Below are 19,588 nucleotides of genomic sequence, written 5' to 3'. Positions count from 1 at the left end.
TCTTGTTAGCGTTGATAACGAACTGTGAGGTTATCCCGTGATGATAGCCCGTGGCTATCTAGCAATATCAAGTCTGTTTGTGTTTCTGACATCTGTCTGTTTGGTTATCACCATCTTGAGGTTATCTAGATATAATCTCGGGGCTTAACGTCCCCGCGGCCCGGTCCTCGGCCAGGCCTGTGCAAAGTTGAAGACAAGACACCTATAATCACTGTCATTCAACTCGTCTTGGTCATTTGTCAATGTGTGGGTCGACCCCAATGCCCCACCTGAAGTAGGACTGGATCCTATTGCGACAACCAAGATTTCTTTGAAGCCTGAAATGATGGTTTGGTTTTCCATAGAGTTTTGTATCGTCTCGTTACATTCGACATAACCAGGACTGTCTCTTGGGCACCTCCTCTTCTTACAGAAGCACTTGGGCTGGACGGTAGAGCGACGGTCTCGCTTCATGCAGGTCGGCGTTCAATCCCCCGAGACAGTCCACACAAGTGGTTGGGCACTATTCCTTTCCCTCCGTCCCATCCCAAATCCTTATCCTAGCCCCTTCCCAGTGCTATATAGTCGTAATGGCTTGGCGCTTTCCCCTGATATTTCCCCTTCCTCTTCTTAAAATAATACATTAAAATACACATTATTAATTAAGAACTCATAATTCACAGAAATAATTATGCATTTTGAGCTGTTAGCTGAACCACGTGACGGAATGATCACACTCCAACTATAATATTAGGCATCAATTGTAAGCCTATTCACTGGTACATAATTCTGATTAACTTAACTGTTCTGAACCTTCCTAGAGACGATTTCCTGGCGTCTTCTGGCAGTCGAAAGGATGACAGTCAATTCTCGCTTCTATTTAACTGTGCAACAACGCATACGTTATCTTGAGGTTATCTTCAGATGAATTCGGGGCTTTAGTGTCCCCCGCGGCCCGGTCCTCGACCAGGCCTCCACCCCCAGGAAGCAGCCCGTGACAGCTGACTAACACCCAGGTACCTATTTTACTGCTAGGTAACAGGTTATCTTGAGGTTATCTTGAGATGATTTCGGGGCTTTAGCGTCCCCGCGGCCCGGTCCTCGACCAGGCCTCCACCCCCAAGAAGCAGCCCGTGACAGCTGACTAACACCCAGGTACCTATTTTACTGCTAGGTAACAGAGGGGCATAAGGTGAAAGAAACTCTGCCCATTGTTTCTCGCCGGCGCCTGGGATCGAACCCGGGACCACAGGATCACAAGTCCAGTGTGCTGTCCGCTCGGCCGACCGGCTCCCCATGGGTCAAGCTTTCCCAAACTGCCTAATGAAACACAGATCCACGTTACTGTAATATCTAATTCGACTGGTCTAGAAAGTGCAGTTTGTTTCTCAAACTACAAATCCCTTTCAAATGTTTCCCCGTGGTACAACCCGTTCTCGCACTTTCTTTAAGTCAATATCGACTTATTAAGTAAGTGCATATGTGACATACTAATTTATTGTGAATATTTTAGTTTACCTTGAAAAGCTTCATTGAAAACACCGACCTTACCTAACCTTCTTAGTATGATAAGATAAGCATCTTATTGCTTCGTAATTACAATTCTTACTTAACCAATTATAGGTATAGGTTAAGTAAAAATTATAATTACGGAGCAATAAGATGCTTATCTTAACATACTAAGAAGGTTAGGTAAGGTCGGTGTTTTCTATGAAACTTTTCGAGGTAAACTAAAATATTCACAATAAATTAGCATGTCACATATGCACTTATTTAATAAGTCAATATTGACTATACGAAAGTGTGAGAACGGGTTGTACAATGTGCTTCTGAAGGCTGCGGATCTCTCAGTATGTCTCACCACTCCACTCCAGCAGTCTGTCACTCATTCTTATATATTTCTCACTACTGTTCCCCTTCCATTCCCCTCTCTCTCTCTCTCTCTCCTTTTCCACTACCCTTCCATTTACTCCTCTCATCTCTCCCAATGCTCTTACCCTGCTCTTACTCTTACCCTCTTACCCTGTTCTTGCTCTTACTCTTGCTCTTACCTGTTACCTAGCAGTAAAATAGGTACCTGGGAGTTAGTCAGCTGTCACGGGCTGCTTCCTGGGGGTGGAGGCCTGGTCGAGGACCGGGCCGCGGGGACACTAAAAAAGCCCCGAAATCATCTCAAGATAACCTCAAGATAACCCATAGTCCCATCCCAGGACGGGGGTGCGCCCCTCCCAGATAGCTAGGAGCTAGGACACAGCAGCTAGGAACCTACTCTCTCCCCAATAATTGAACATTTAGCAAGCCCCCAGCGCCTGTTAACGGGCGGCCCGGCTCTGTTGATATAGTTCCGTTATCCAACGGTATTGCAGGCAGGTACAGAGAGGCTTGGGAGTGGATTGGCTTACTGGCAGATGGGAATTGTTCGGAGTAAGATGTGAATGGTCGTTAGTGTGAGTAGTTCCCTGAAGTTAGTGTGAACAGTGGCTTGGTGTAACGGGGGGGAGTGTCTACCATATGCCAATCACAATAGTCTGTTATATCTGCTTGTGTGTACTCCCCCTCCCCCCACACACACACACACGTCGTTAACCTGGAGTTTACCTGTAGAGGGTCTTGGGAGTTCTTCTACTTCCCCGAGGCCGGCCTTGAGGCCAGGCTCAACTTGTGATAACTTGGTCCAACAGGCTGTTGCTTGTAGCTGCCCGCAGGCCCACCAGGCTACGTCACTAGGCTACGCCTCCAGGACTACGTCACCAGGCCTACGTCACCAGGTCTACGTCACCAGACTAGCCCGAAAATCTGTTTACATCGAGACTTTAAGGCTTAAAATCTCTCTTTACCTTTGACTTTAAAACTTTTTCCTGGAAAGTCGCCATTATCCACATTCCTGGCCCCTGGCTTGGGGTTGGCTAGGCCGTCGCTGGCCCCTGGCTTGGGGTTGGCTAGGCCGTCGCTGGCCCCTGGCCTGAGCTTGGGGCTGTCTAGGCCGTCGCTGGCACCTGGCCTAAGCCTGGGGCTGTCTAGGCCGTCGCTGGCGCCTGGCCTAAGCCTGGGGCTGTCTAGGCCGTCGCTGGCCCCTGGCCTTAGCCTGGGGCTGTCTAGGCCGTCGCTGGGCCCTGGCCTAAGCCTGGGGCTGTGTACCAAGAGACACTAGCCAAAGCGATGCACGACACGCCTCACCTCACCGTCATCCAATGCCCCATGTTGCACGTAAAGGAGCCTTCAAAGATACCATCTCCCAGGATTTTGCAACAAACTGGAAAACGTTATGCTCACCTTTGCACTATGGGTCCATTAAAAAGAAATGGGAAACTTGGAAACATGTCCGATATAAAAGCAGAGAAATTGATGTAACGATGACCAGATTAAGGCTGGGACACACCAAACTAGCAGCACACAGCTCTAAGTACAGAACAGACATCAACGAACTCTGTACTCACTGTCAGGTGCCTGAAACAGTCGAACACTATCTCCTGCACTGCTTCCGACATTATAGTGCCAGAGTAAATTTCAAACAAGTCTTTATCGCACTTAAAATACCCTTCACCATCGAGCATATATTAGGAGGCGGTGACCACTCGTCACAAGAAAAATACCAAATAGTCAAAGCACTGGCTAAATATCTCCAATCGACCAACAAATTGGGTCACATCTGACCCGCGCCACATTTATACCTGGCGCCACCAACAGCTAAACACAGACAACAACTGCCTCGTCGCAACACCATGGATCAGCTGACGCCATAAACACAACACACCGCCCTACGGTGCGGCAAGTCTCCCTCTAACACACACCTCTGTTCTAATCACCGTTCCTCTATCTACAGCACAAAGCAACAAGCACCTTGGTAGCTCCGATCATCCTCAACATAAACGCGTCCAACAACATCAGTACTGGTGCAGTCATCGGGAGGACAAACCCTTCATGCAAACTGCACCTACTATCAACAAGAAGAAGAAGAAGAAGACTAATTACCCAACGCTCAAGGTGAAGATAATCACTAATACAACATGTTAACTCAAACCTTAATATATATAAACTCTTTAGAAAGTACAGACACATTGAGACTTCAACCATCACCCAAACATGGTAGTACTTATGCCAACTGTTGGTTAAACGTATTAAAAAAGTACTGTTGAACTCCCCCCCCCCCCCACAAATGTTCACTTTTGTGCTATTGGAATACTCCAAATACTAAAAAGTGGAACTAACTTAACCTGCCCTAGGTGTAAATAAACAGAGTTAGGTATAATATATGATATCTTAGTATATTTATATATGTGCTATAATTGGCCTACTAAGGTTTAAGTGTGGTTGTTGCTCTCTTTCTTGTGAAATCCTTTGTCTGTATTATGTTATCTACAAAGCTCTACTCTCATTGGACGATAGCAGCGAAATATGTTGATTATTTTCTGTCAATCCTATTATGATAGCAGCAAATATGTTGATTATTTTGTCAATCCTATTATGATAGCAGCAATCCGTCCTCAAAGGGGTATGTAGTTGCAACCCATCCTCCGAATTGACAGTACAGTTTAATACTAAGTAATAAGTACAATTCCTGACTGTTAGGAATAGTACATAATTACACTTTCTTGTACCTTTACATCCCTATATATTTTCCTCGTTTTCTGTTAAATTACTCACAATTTTAGGACCAAGATTTCATGCTCAATTCTATATATACAAGTTTTAAATATGAAGAATTTCTTTTTCTGATTTATTAAACAATAAAGATTTTATACAAAATTTTATAATTTCCTGAGTTACTTTACAATTTATTGAAAGATTTTTGTTTTGTTTTATTAGTTTTATAAAACTGTAAGATCAATATAGCTATAGGTTACGTACTAATTGTAAATAAGAAGCAATCAAATGCTTGTTCTTATACAGTAAGAAGGTTAGGTTAGGTCGTTTTCTATTCAGCTTTTCATGTAAACTCAAATATTCTGATAATTATTTGACAGTACGGTTTAATATTAAGTGAAAATAAGTCAACCTGTTCTCGCACTTTCTTACAGTCAATATTGACTTATTACATACGTGCATATGTGATATACTAAACATACTAGTTTACCTTGAAAAGCTTCATAGAAAACACCGACCTTACCTAACCTTCTTAGTATGTTAAGATAAGCATCTTATTGCTTCTTAATTACAGTTATTACTTAACCTATACCTATAATAGGTTAAGTAATAATTGTAATTACGAAGCAATAAGATGCTTATCATAACATACTAAGAAGGTTAGGTAAGGTCGGTGTTTTCTATGAAGCTTTTCAAGGTAAACTAAAATATTCACAATAAATTAGTATGTCACATATGCACTTATTTAATAAGTCAATATTGACTTAAAGAAAGTGCAAGAACGGGTTGAAATAAGTACAGTTCATGACTGCTAGAAATAGTACATAATTACACTTACTTGTGCCTTTACATTTACCCCCCCCCCCCAATATTCGGAGGACGGGTTGGTATGCACCACACAGTGTCTATTTTTGCACTATATTAACAGTAACACAATGCACTATGCAATTAGTGCTTTAATGTACTTCCTGTCCTTTGTTAGGTTAAGTTAGATTAGGCTAGGTATATTGCCACTGTATAGCATACTTAAACATGTGAAATTCTGACCTGCTTGAGTATACCAAGAAATTTAACATAAAGGAAAACGTTGGCCATCGGCATTATCAAAGAAAACTTGTCTACCAAGAGCTTAGTTAATTATAAAGTTTGGGTTTAAAATAGTATACGGCTATAACTTGAGAATAATCGCTGTTTAAGACAAAGGTTTACTAGCCAGTTGACCAACGGACTATTAATGGAACCTTAATAGGCCTCCAGAACATCACAAATATATAAATTTATATGGTTTAAACAGGGAGGAGGAACACTCGCCAGAATCACTAGACAAAGTCTAGAAATGAATTTACTAAACAGTAGTAAAATGCACTGTGTGTGTGTACATAATGACCTAACTAACCTGTTGACGGACTAGATAATGTTTAGCGAAGTGCTTCGAGCAATAGCAGGATAACTGATCTTTGGTAACATGTCCATAAAATAAAAAGCTTGAGAATATGCAAATTGGTTGTGAAAAATACAACCCGTTCTCGCACTTTCGTATAGTCAATATTGACTTATTAAATACGTGCATATGTGACATACTAACTGATTGTGAATATTTTAGTTTACCTTGAAAAGCTTCATAGAAAACACCGACCTTACCTAACCTTCTTAGTATGTTAAGATAAGCATCTTATTGCTTCATAATTACAATTATTACTTAACCTATTATAGGTATAGTTAAGTAATAATTGTAATTACGAAGCAATAAGATGCTTATCTTAACATACTAAGAAGGTTAGGTAAGGTCGGTGTTTTCTATGAAGCTTTTCAAGGTAAACTAAAATATTGACAATAAATTAGTATGTCACATATGCACTTATTTAATAAGTCAATATTGACTAAGAAAGTGCGAGAACGGGTTGGAAAAACATGCTTAGGCCCATAGAGCAAAGAGTGCCTAAGAAAACGGGATTTTTTGGCCGTTTTCTAAAAAAATCGTGAAATGATCAACAAATTATTAAAACATTGAGCGTGTTGGATGTTGGTGATATCAACTCATCCTCCTGTTTAGATAGCACCTATTGTGACGACCGTCAATAGTCACGAATATAGAGTTCCGTGAAACTTTGTCTGGGATGCTCCCGGACGCAGGTTCGAATCCTCGTCGCTGCCCTTGTGGATTTGTTCAAACTTTGCAACTTGCATAGATGGTAACGCAATATGACCTAACTGTTCCACTCTGCTCAAAGATTGATCGAGCTAATTATGCACCAGCCTGTTCTTTTGATCTGCCTCTACGTCAAAAACCCAACCTCCCAACCAAACCAGAAACGTACAAACCCAAGCAAGTCCCCCCTAATCTACTGAGAGCGATGCATAGAAAACGTAGATATTTATGGGAAGTTACTCCTCATAGTAGGCTCTATTTGTAACGTTCATTGCCATTACTTAAATAAATGCGACCTATTAGTTGAGAGAACGGGATTGCCATAATCCTTATGGCATCTAGTACAAGGCTGCCCACCCTAGATGCCATCTAGTTCAAGACTGCCCACCAGAGGATATTAATAGGGTATTGGGGATATTAATAGGGTATTAAAAGTATCAACACAAGACAGAACACGAAACAATGGGTATAAATTGGATAAGTTTAGATTTGGGAAAGACTTGGGTAAATACTGGTTCGGTGACAGGGTTGTTGATTTGTGGAACCAATTACCGCGTAACGTGCTGGTGGTGGGGTCCCTCGATTGTTTCAAGCGCGGGTTGGACAAGTATATGAGTGAGATTGGGTGGTTATAAATAGGAGCTGCCTCGTATGGGCCAATAGGCCTTCTGCAGTTACCTTTGTTCTTATGTTCTTATGTTCAGAGTGGCTGCCACACTGATACACAAATAACCTTCAAATTTAAGGGTAGACTCATCTAACTCGCTATTATCCATTGTGTCCATTAATGGTCACATGGTTGGACAGGACTTATCCCTGAATGATGCTACTCAGACGAGGGGTCACAATAACCTAACTGAAGACATGACTATTAAACCAAACACCAGAATCGACTTGATAACAGTTCAGAACGGACTGAATCGTCGACATCTCTTCATCTTGTAATCTGCTGAGTGGTTCAGTCTCCATGCTGATACTGTTCCCTTCTTCTAGATGCTGATATCAGAGCCTGTTGTGCGTGTGTGTAACTTTATTCGTGTGTTGGTTTCCGATATTCGGTGACTCGAACGCGGTCATGCTTAGCGAGATTTACCTAGGGTAAATACTGGCCTTCTCCAAGATGCAAATCCACAACAGGTGTGTAAATCTCTAGATACAACTCGTTCATAATTGGTTGATTTCTTGGTCTGTCTCCCTGGTCTTGGGGTTGTATAAGCTGAGATATGTTCATTAAATATTTGGTATTGAGTTAGTTAAGATAGTTTTGTGCGTATGTGGTATAAAGTATTGTTGAAGTTCATGTGTGTCTCTCTCTGTCTGTCTCTCTCCCCTTCTGGCTCTCTCTCGCTCTCTCTCTCTCTCTCTCTCTCTCTCTCTCTCTCTCTCTCTCTCTCTCTCTCTCTCTCTCTCTCTCTCTCTCTCTCTCTCTCTCTCTCTCCCAACCAAAATACCAGGCGGTCCAAGGACCTGCCAGGCGTCCAAGAGGGAAGGGTCTCGCTGCCCACTTTGACGAAACTTTTAATTTCGATGAATACCGTGGGATCAAAGCGGCCAACTTTCATAAGCTTGGCATTTTTCCGGCTACGCGGTTAATAGCGGTCGCCCGGATGAAATAGGCGTGGCCGGATAATGGAGGCGAGTCCGGATAAGAAAGACGGCAGGGGAACGGTACATAGAGGATAGACTGGACACAAGGATTATGTGGCTGGAACGATTGGGTAAATATTTCAAACTTTAGGATTTTCTCTGACAGAAGAGAATGTTCCTTAGCTACGGGGACTGTCTACCCGTCACTAGCTCCAGGGACAGTGTCCACAACAGGGGCATTGAAATACAACCAATTCCCCCTTCTCTTCTCTCCACACCATCTTAAAAATTTTACGAGGCAAGTTTCCTATACTAAACATCTGCCTAAACGTCGAATGGTAAGTTGAGGAGCGAAACACAAGACTTTCCTTCTGAGATAAACATTACTGAAACACGTCTCTGTTGTTCATTTGTGTTCAGTATTTGCAGTTCCTCGAGGACCACATAGCTACGGGTCCTAAAGACCGGTAATTAGGCCCAGTTGGTTGTGTTTAATGATAACATCTGTTTTTGTCTCAAAGAATTAGTCTCTGAAATCTTTAAATCTTCAGTTGAGCAATGAGAATTATGTTGCTAAGTCCCAATATATGGGACTGAAGATTAAATACCTAATGAGCACATCTGTAAAATATAGGAAGTGTCGACGTTTCGCTCCATTTCGGGCCATTATGGTGTGTAAGGAAAGACTGGAAGAGGACAGTGTAAGGTTAGAAACTTGTGGTGAATGGCCAGAAAGTAAGAAGACAACCATAGGACTATGATCTTTAGTCCTGGGTCAAATTTTTACCTTCTTGACTACATACTTCGATGATCTAGGGAGCCTGTCGGCCGAGCAGACAGCACGCTGGACTTGTGATCCTGTGGTCCTGGGTTCGATCCCAGGCGCCGGCGAGAAACAATGGGCAGAGTTTCTTTCACCCTATGCCCCCCCTGTTACCTAGCAGTAAAATAGGTACCTGGGTGTTAGTCAGCTGTCACGGGCTGCTTCCTGGGGGGTGGAGGCCTGGTCGAGGACCGGGCCGCGGGGACACTAAAAAGCCCCGAAATCATCTCAAGATAACCTCAAGAGATCTAACTTTGTTAACAAACGTTATTTGAGCTCTTCCTATTCTCTCTCTTTTGTCTCAATTTCATCTCGTTCTCTTCACCATTATGGCTTTTGTAGATTGACCAGACCACATACTAGAAATTGAAGGGACGACGACGTTTCGGTCCGTCCTGGACCATTCTCAAGTCGATTCACAATCGACTTGAGAATGGTCCAGGACGGACCGAAACGTCGTCGTCCCTTCAACTTCTAGTGTGTGGTCTGGTCAACATACATCAGCCACGTTATTGTGACTCATCGCCTGCATATGGCTTTTGTAGTTTGTTCATTGCTGTTGACTTAAATGGTATATTTCTTACCCTTCCTGTCTTCCCCCTTCACATTCTTTACTGACCTTCTCAACCATTCTTTAAACGTCTTGAGAATAGTTCAGAACGGGCCGAAACATCGCCACTTTATGTTCAGATGTTTGCGTAAGGTGTCTAATGGGAATTATAAATGAAATCACAGTAATCATTTTTCTCTGGTAATATAAGTAGATATTGTTATATATTCTGTGTTTCAAAGAACCAGTCTTACTAGAACAAATCCACAAGGGCCGTGACGAGGATTCGAACCTGCGTCCGGGAGCATCCCAGACACTGCCTTAATCGACTGAGTTAAGACAAGGTAAAGTCGTAGCTCTGTTTTACCCTGTCGTAGCTCAGTAGATTAAGGCAGTGTCTGGGATGCTCCCGGACGCAGGTTCGAATCCTCGTCACGGTCCCTTGTGGATTTGTTCATTTGATGCATCACGTTAGTGTGATCTCTGTGTGTGTCAGTCTTACTAACTTCTTAATATTCAATCTATGTCGCATTTGATACAACAAGCTAAAGCTAAAATTGATGCAAGAGCAACCAGTCATAGAGGGAATAGAAATCTGGGTAAAGCGCCAAGCCATTACGACTATATATAGCACTGTGAAAGGGATCAGGATAAGGATTTGTGAAGGGACGGGGGGAAAGGAATAGTGGCCAACCACTTGTGGGGATCGAACGCCGACCTGCATAAAGCGAGACGCTCGTTCTACCGTCCAGCCCAAGTGGTTGGGTAGTAATGAAGAGTGTCATGTTTTAGGCAGACCTCAAACACCCGATTCTCCAGGACTTAGTGTCTACGGGGGTCTTGGAGGGTCTACGGGTCTACGGGGGTCTTGGAGGGTCTACGGGTCTACGGGGGTCTTGGAGGCCCTGACGGTGTTCACCCGTTTGGTAGTTGAAGATGACCTGTTCGTCCACTGGGCGCTGAGCCAGCACCCCGTCTACCTCTTCTGTCTCTTCGTCACACACCTAAATATTCACGCCCACACGCCCCCCACACACGCCCACACACACCCACACACCCCTCCAAACACCCCCACACGCCCCCACACACCTCCAAACGCCTCCCACACACGCCCCACACACCCCCACACACACCCACACGCCCCCCACACACCTCCAAACGCCTCCCACATACCCACACACCCCCAAACACCCCCACTCGCCCCCACACACACCCACACGCCCCCACACACGCCTCCAAACACACCCACACACCCCCAAACGCCTCCCACACACCCACACACCCCCAAACACCCCCACACGCCCCCACACACACCCACACGCCCCACACACGCCTCCAAACACACCCACACACCCCCAAACGCCTCCCACACACCCACACACCCCCAAACACCCCCACACACCCCCATAACCCCCCAAACACCCCCAAACACTCCCACATCCCTTCACCCACCCCCCTACACGTGTGGGAGCCTGATATCTGAGTGGATAGCGCTCTGGACTCGTAATCCTAGGGTCCGGGGTTCGATCCCGACTGATGGCAGAAACAAAATGGGCAGAGTTTCTTTCATCCTGATGGCCTGTTCAGCTAGCAGTAAAATAGGTACCTGGGTGTTAGTCAGCTGTCACGGACTGCTTCCTGGGGGTGGAAGCCTGGTCGAGGACCGGGCCGCGGGGACGCTAAGCCCCGAAATCATATCAAGATAACCACAAGATCCTACGTGTCACGTCCATGGTTACTTTACACTTATAGCAGTCAAGTTTCAAGTTACGGTTTGTATAATAATAAAAATAATTTACAAAGTATACAGAGGTTAATGATTTTTGTTTACAGAGTATTTACAATTATATTAAAATTACAAATCCACTAATACGCAAAGCGTGTTATTATACGCTAACACCTTTATGTCTCTAATATCCTTAACACCATAATACCTTAAAGCCTTGGTAAATGCGTAAATATGTAAATAATACCTTTATGTCTCTAATATCCTTAACACCATAATACCTTAAAGCCTTGGTAAATGCGTAAATATGTAAATAAATTACACATAGAAATTACAATTGCGTGATGCATCAAATGAACCAATCTACAAGGGCCGTGGCGTAGGTTCGAATCCTCGTCACGGCCCTTGTGGATTTGTTCTTTGCGTAAAAAAATACGTAATACGTAAGGAATATTAGGGACTTTATTTTATAAATTGGTTTAATTATTTAGTTCAATTACTTATAGGTCTGGTAGGGGTTATCTTGAGATGATTTCGGGGCTTTAGTGTCCCCGCGGCCCGGTCCTCGACCAGGCCTCCACCCCCAGGAAGCAGCCCGTGACAGCTGACTAACACCCAGGTACCTATTTACTGCTAGGTAACAGGAAGAAACTCTGCCCATTGTTTCTCGCCGGCGCCCGGGATCGAACCCGGGACTACAGGATCACAGTCCAGCGTGCTGTCCGCTCGGCCGGCCGGCTACCTTACTTACTTATAAGGTCTGGGGTATAAGGGGTTATATAAGGAGTTATTGTTTAATGGTTGAGTTATTGTTTTAATGGTTGAGTTATTGTTTTAATGGATGAGTTATTGTTTTAATGGTTGAGTTATTGTTTTAATGGTTGAGTTATTGTTTTAATGGTTGAGTTATTGTTTTAATGGATGAGTTATTGTTTTAATGGATGAGTTATTGTTTTAATGGATGAGTTATTGTTTTAATGGTTGAGTTATTGTTTTAATGGATGAGTTATTGTTTTAATGGATGAGTTATTGTTTTAATGGTTGAGTTATTGTTTTAATGGTTGAGTTATTGTTTTAATGGCTGAATTATATTGAGTAATTAAGGGTGGAATGTCATTCTGGCTTGTAGATCCCCAGACACACATACTGTAGTTGAGATACTCATGGATGGCAATTACCAAGGCTAGGAGAGGGGAAGGGGGAGGTAGTGGGATAGGTAGGGAGAGAGAGAGGGGTAATGGGAGGGGAGGATAGTGAAAGGGGGGTACTAGCCTCACCCACCACCAGCTGGGAAGGCATTTGAACACTACCAGTTAACCAACAGCTTCGGCTCCGCCTCCAGACGTACCACGTGGAGCTCCAGGTTTAAATAAGTTTCCCCGAAATTCAAACCCGAGTTTCAAATCCAGCTTAAACCGAGTTTCTTAACTAATTCAAATTTCAGGCTATTTTGAATTTAGTTTTGACTTCACGCCAGTCGAGCTGGGAACACCTGAATGCTAATCTGTTCACATGAGGAGTGATTGTTTATGTGTTGCCTTTGAACCAGCTGCTTCGAGGCCACGGTGAGTCCCACCCACGTGTATCCACGTGTTTCGACGTGTATCGACGTGTTTCGACGTGTATCCATGTGTTTCGACGTGTTTCGACGTGTTTCGACGTGTATCCATGTGTTTCCACATGTGTCCACGTGTGTCGATGTGTCGTAGTTGGTCACCAAGTACTCAGTTGGTCACGGTGATATAGGCTTAGTAATGGAGGTATGCTACTGTGAATAGGTTTAGTAGCAGAGGTGTCGTACTGTGAAGTCCAGGAGTTGCAGCGTGGCTGGGACACTACTGTTGCCCACGGTGAGGACGAGGTGTACGGTGAGCTTAATGAGTTACATATCAACTCAACGACTGAGCTTTCCCCCCCGAACAGCGACCCACAACAGTTGACTGACTCCATGTGAAAACCCAGTAGTGGGTACTGGAAGGTGCATTAAGAGGAACCTGATAGTACTTACATATCAGTGACTACTGGGAAGTGAGGTCTAGCGCCTTATGACCACCTTCGGTTCGACGGTAGAGCGACGGTCTCGTTTCGTGCGGGTCGGCGTTCAATCCCCGACCGTCCACAAGTGATTGGGCACCATTCCTCCCCCCCTACCCATCCCACATCCCCCATTCCATGTACCCCCAATCCCCTCTTTACCAGTCATTGGCTTCCAAACACTGAGAGTAAGAAAAACAGAAGAGTAAGGGGAGACATGATAACCACCTGCAAAATTCTCAGGGGAATTGACAGGGTGGACAAAGACAAACTCTTTAGCACGGGTGAGACACGAACAAGGGGACACAGGTGGAAACTGAGTACCCACATGAGCCACAGAGACGTTAGAAGGAACTTTTTCAGTGTCAGAGTAGTTAACGGATGGAATGCACTAGGCAGTGATGTGGTGGAGGCTGACTCCATACACAGTTTCAAATGTAGATATGATAGAGCCCAATAGGCTCAGGAACCTGTACACCTGTTGATTGACAGTTGAGAGGCGGGACCAAAGAGCCAGAGCTCAACCCCCGTAAGCACAATTTGGCAAGTGCTAGGAGACGACTAAGTATCTTCAGAGACTCACATTCATGCTGGCATTATTGACCTGCATATTCTTCTAAAACCACAACGTTGTCTCCTCTGTCATTTCCTAAACAAAACACTACGTAACCCTTAAAATTTTACATGTGTTGTATAGCAGATGTGTATAGCATCGAATACATCGAATACGTTATCGAATACGTTATCGAATACATCGAATACGTTATCGAATACATCGAATACATCGAATACGTTATCGAATACATCGAATACGTATAGCAGGTGTGTATCGCACAGAACCCGTGTGATATCCTGTAAATTAATTACAATTCTAAAGTTGCTTTCAGGCGAGATTGTGTACACAAAGACGAGGTAAAAACGAGTTTGCTTGCACTGTGTTAGTTTTATGTTCTTCACGCAGTGTGTGGGGGAAATTTGTTTGCCTTTTTAATTAAGTTTGAAGTGAAGGGACTTCTGAGTGCCTGTAACTGGCCCTCCAGACCAGACAACCTTTGACTATTGTCTCACAATCGACTTGAGAATGGTCCAGGACGGACCGAAACGTCGTCGTCCCTTCACCTTCTAGTGTGTGTGGTCTGGTCAACACTATTTGTCTAAGGTTGTCTAAGGTATATAGTCTAAGCAGACGATGAGTCACAATAACGTGGCTAAAGTATATTGACCAGACCACACACTAGAAGGTGAAGGGACGACGACGTTTCGGTCCGTCCTGGACCATTCTCAAGTCGATTGATAGTCTATATATAGTCTAAGGTAGATGTAAATTGCATAAAAGCAACACTCTTCCCTGGAAACACAAACCGAAACTGTCTCTATTTTCCGCTTGTTACAACTTGTAATAAAGTTGTTACATCTTGGCTTAACGTGTTTATGACGTATTAGAACGTTGTTACAACTTGCTATATTGGTTGTTATAACTGGTTAGGAGGTGTTAAAACTTGTTCGAACGTTGTACCAACGTCGTAGTTTCGGTGTGTGTTTGGCGGGTTAACTATGGCTGCTGGAATCAGCTCAACATTCAAGTCAATTAAGAATGATGTAAGGTAAATATCTTTGTAATTAATTTGGTTCTTTTTAGGGTGGGGGGAGTGGGTGGGGGGGGTATTTCTCTACTTATAACTGCTCTAACTAAACAGACTAAAGATAGTTACTCGTCAGCTGTTTATCCACTACGTAACTCTGATATTTTATCTTGGGTTGAATGCGTCTTCCTTTTCTTAGTTTATCCTTCATCTTCTCTTCTTAGAGAAGATAAAGTGTGCTAACTGTAGGTAGTAACCTACTAGAAGTAACCTAACGTCCGCAAGTCCTAACCTAATGACAACTAACCTAATGATTTAGGTTTTCATTCCTAATCTTTCAGACCTAATCTTTCAGTCCTAACTTAACCTATTAGAAGTAACCTAATCTTCTCTTCTCAAAGTGTAATCAAAGATTACACGTTGAGTGTAAAATTGGATTGTCAATGAGCAATCTGAGAGCAGCAGTACACCGAAAACTTCAACAAGATCTTGTAAATCTGAGGCAAAGTAAAATTGACACCAGTAATTCCATCTATCATCATACTATCATGCAAGAGGAGCCACACATCTATGGTTCATCCAATAAAATCAGCAGACTTCTAGATGTTACTACTGCTCGGCTTAGACTCGGTTACAAGTATCTCTGGGAATTCTCATTATCTGCCGATGTAGACCTGACCAAATGTAAACTGTGTCAACAAAATTATTCGCACACCCTCCGTCACTATGTGATGGAGTGCGAAAAGATACGTGAATTTAGAGACAATTCTATAACCAATGTTCCAGCGATGTGTCAATATTTCATTCAAAATGATCTGCTACCAGAAATTTTAGCCAATTTTTTTTTTTTTTTTTTTTTTTTTTGAGATATATACAAGAGTTGTTACATTCTTGTACAGCCACTAGTACGCGTAGCGTTTCGGGCAAGTCCTTAATCCTATGGTCCCTGGAATACGATCCCCTGCCGCGAAGAATCGTTTTTTCATCCAAGTACACATTTTACTGTTGCGTTAAACAGAGGCTACAGTTAAGGAATTGCGCCCAGTAAATCCTCCCCGGCCAGGATACGAACCCATGACATAGCGCTCGCGGAACGCCAGGCGAGTGTCTTACCACTACACCACGGAGACTGCATAAAATCAAATATCCCCAGTTTGCTAACTGTAGGTAGTAACTGAGTGATTGTAACCTATCCACCGCTGCCCACTGGATGGGGGGCGGTGTGCAGGACAAACATATCAATTGTGACACTAGCTCTCCACATATGTCAGTTGCTTAATTTAGAACCTGTACTTGAGGTCGATCTCGAACCCATTGTTGATGTGACGACTTATATTGAATTTTGTAACTAGCTCATCAAGATTGTAACTTGCTTAGCTTAATGAATTGTGGGGTTCAGTCCCTGAGCCCATTATGTGCCTCTGTAACCCTTTCCACTACCGCCCACAAGATCGGTATAGGGGGCATAATAAATGAACTAAACTAACTTCTCTAAGTGTGAGGGGTAACTTAACTACATCATGAAGTGATGTTCAATAGTGGAGGAGCTTAGTTACACCCGCGTCCTCTCATCCGTGTTGAGTGAGGTAAACAAATCCACAAGGGCTGTGATGAGGATTCGAACCTGCGTCCGGGAGCATCCCAGACGCAGGTTAGGCACCTCACACCCGTATTGTGTGAGGTGCTGTGAGGAGTCTCTCTCTCTCAACCGTCTTCCTCACTAGCTGCTAATAATTGATTTCTCTCCCTTAAACAAGCAATAACTTCAGCTAACAGTACCTGAAATCAAATCAAATGTTTATTCAGATAAAATAATTATCTTGTTTAAACAATCATTTCAACTAAGAAAAGATTATTATGTAACCTGGATCATGTACTATTCTCTTACTCAAGATGTTGCTGTACCAATCTTGAGATGGTTATCTTGAGATGATTTCGGGGCTTTAGTGTCCCCGCGGCCCGGTCCTCGACCAGGCCTCCACCCCCAGGAAGCAGCCCGTGACAGCTGACTAACACCCAGGTACCTATTTTACTGCTAGGTAACAGGGGCATAGGGTGAAAGAAACTCTGCCCATTGTTTCTCACCGGCGCCTGGGATCGAACCCGTGACCACAGGATCACAAGTCTAGCGTGCTGTCCGCTCGGCCGACCGGCTCCCTACCAAGGTTTTTTTTTACCAGAGAGCATGAGTAGCAATCATGTCTTCTTAAGGTCGATTGATTGATTGATGAAAAATTAAGCCACCCAAAACGCACGGGCATGAATAGCCCGTAAGTGGTTGGCTCTTTTGAGCCATTACCAGTGTCAATAAATGATACTGGGAGATATATGGAGGTGCGACTGCACCCTGCGTGACGGGAGATGTCTCCCCATGTCATCTTAAGGCTGGCCAACATGCTTATATAAGGACTGTTATTATCAAAGATCTATATGTGTGTGTGTGTGTGTGTGTGTGTGTGTGTGTGTGTGTGTGTGTGTGTGTGTGTGTGTGTGTGTGTGTGTGTGTGTGTATGCGTGTGTGTGTGCGTGTGTGTGTGTGTGTGTGTGTGTGTGTGTGTGTGTGTGTGTGTGTGTGTGTGTGTGTGTGTGTGTGTGTGTGTGTGTGTGTGTGTGTGTGTGTGTGTGTGTGTGTGTGTGTGTGTGTGTGTGTGTGTGTGTGTGTGTGTGTGTGTGTGTGTGTGTGTGTGTCTTGTGTCACCATACTCGCGTCGCCTGACCTATCACTGGCTTAGTCAGCACATGACAAGCTGCATTAAAGTGCCTTCTGTAAACTTTGGCAGTGTCCCCGAGTGCCTGATCCAACGCTGCCCATAACTGCCGCCCACATAGCACATGCTCAATAATATTTATGTCACAGCTCAGCGAGATGAAGAATTATTATTATGCCTTATAAATGAGCCATTACTATTAGTCACCGAGAAGAAGAACAGCCATGATTAGAAGAGGGACAACTTGAGAGAGAGAGAGAGAGAGAGAGAGAGAGAGAGAGAGAGAGAGAGAGAGAGAGAGAGAGAGAGAGAGAGAGAGAGAGAGAGAGAGAGAGAGAGAGAGAGAGAGAGAGAGAGAGAACAGACAGACGCAAGCTGAGACGCAGGGTGACAATTAACCTGCGTCATCCATCACCTGGGAAACAACCTGACACAACATGGTGTGACGCAAGCACACTATGAATCAACTCAGCATCACGAAGAGCCCATCTCGAACACCAAGTGTGACGGGACTGTACTAGTTCAGTCCCTACATAAAACATATATTAGCACATGCTGGACTCTATATTCGGACTGACACTGAAGCATCCTTCGCGCGGCGCCGGGCCGGGCCGGCCCTCCTAGTGGCTGTATATAGCAGTGGATATGAACGGAATCCCACAGGTGGATGGTGTCACCACGGCCGCCATGACAGCTCCATCACCTGACTGACAGATGCCTCAGTCATTACCCCCGGCGGCATGCCATCCCAGACCACGCGCCCCTGCGCCGTCACCAGGAACGACAGCTCCCTCCATGCCTCCCAAACCACTAGCACATACACCTCTCTTTTCCCTCAACCACTGGGCCATATTCTGCCCTCTAAGTACCGGTCCAAACATCTTCCCCGCCCCAAGAACCGGTCCACTTACCTCTCCTTTTCCAACCACTGGGCCATACACGCCCCCTTCCACAGGCACCAGTCCATAAATGTTCCCCTGTGTTAAGAGACTGTAGAAGCTCCCCCAACTCATCAAATGTAGAAGAGAGCAGTTGGAGAGTGTTGGCCTGACACGTCTCCTTTGGGATACTGTGTCAAAGGCTTTCTGACACTTCCAAAATATGCAGTCTGTCTCTACCTTTCTCTTCCGTGTTTAATTTGTATTGCCTGTTCACAGAATTCTATTAAACCTGTGAGGCAAGATTTAGGGGATTAGAGGGGAGATTTAGGGGATTAGAGGGGATTCCCCTCAGATTAGGGGAATGTAAACAAACTTGTAGACAAGGAAATTCCATTCATGATTCGCTCTTGAAGTCTGCATGACACCTTTCAGTCATGCGAGGGAGTGATATTCTTGTCAGCGGTGTGACTCAGGGGTTTGAGTGCCCCGAAACGCCCTAATTCTCCACCAGTCACTTGGGCTGGACGGTAGAGCGACGGTCTCGGTTCATGCAGGTCGACGTTCAATCCCCGACCGTCCACAAGTGGTTGGGTACCATATCTTCCCTCCGTCCCATCCCAAATCCTAACCCTGATCCCTTTCAGGTACAGTCGTAATGGCTTGGTGCTTCCCCCCCCCCCCCCCCCACCCTGATAGCCTGGAAACACAAACCGTAACTGTCTCTATTTTCCGCTTATTACAACTTGTAATAAAGTTATTACACCTTGGCTTAACCTGTTTATGACGTATTAGAATGTTGTTACAACTTGCTATATTGGTTGTTATAACTGGTTAGGAAGTGTTAAAACTTGTTCGAACGTTGTACCAACGTCGTAGTTCCGGTGTGTGTTTGGCGGGTATAGTCCCCCCCTAGCCCCCCCCCCCCCTCCTCCTGTCATGTACATTTTTCCCACGTCACAGTGGACAATAGTGAAGGTTTTGGCG

Source organism: Procambarus clarkii, chromosome 6, assembly GCF_040958095.1.
Source record: "Procambarus clarkii isolate CNS0578487 chromosome 6, FALCON_Pclarkii_2.0, whole genome shotgun sequence".
NCBI lineage: Eukaryota > Metazoa > Arthropoda > Malacostraca > Decapoda > Cambaridae > Procambarus > Procambarus clarkii.
Note: the sequence above shows the minus strand (reverse complement) of the source record.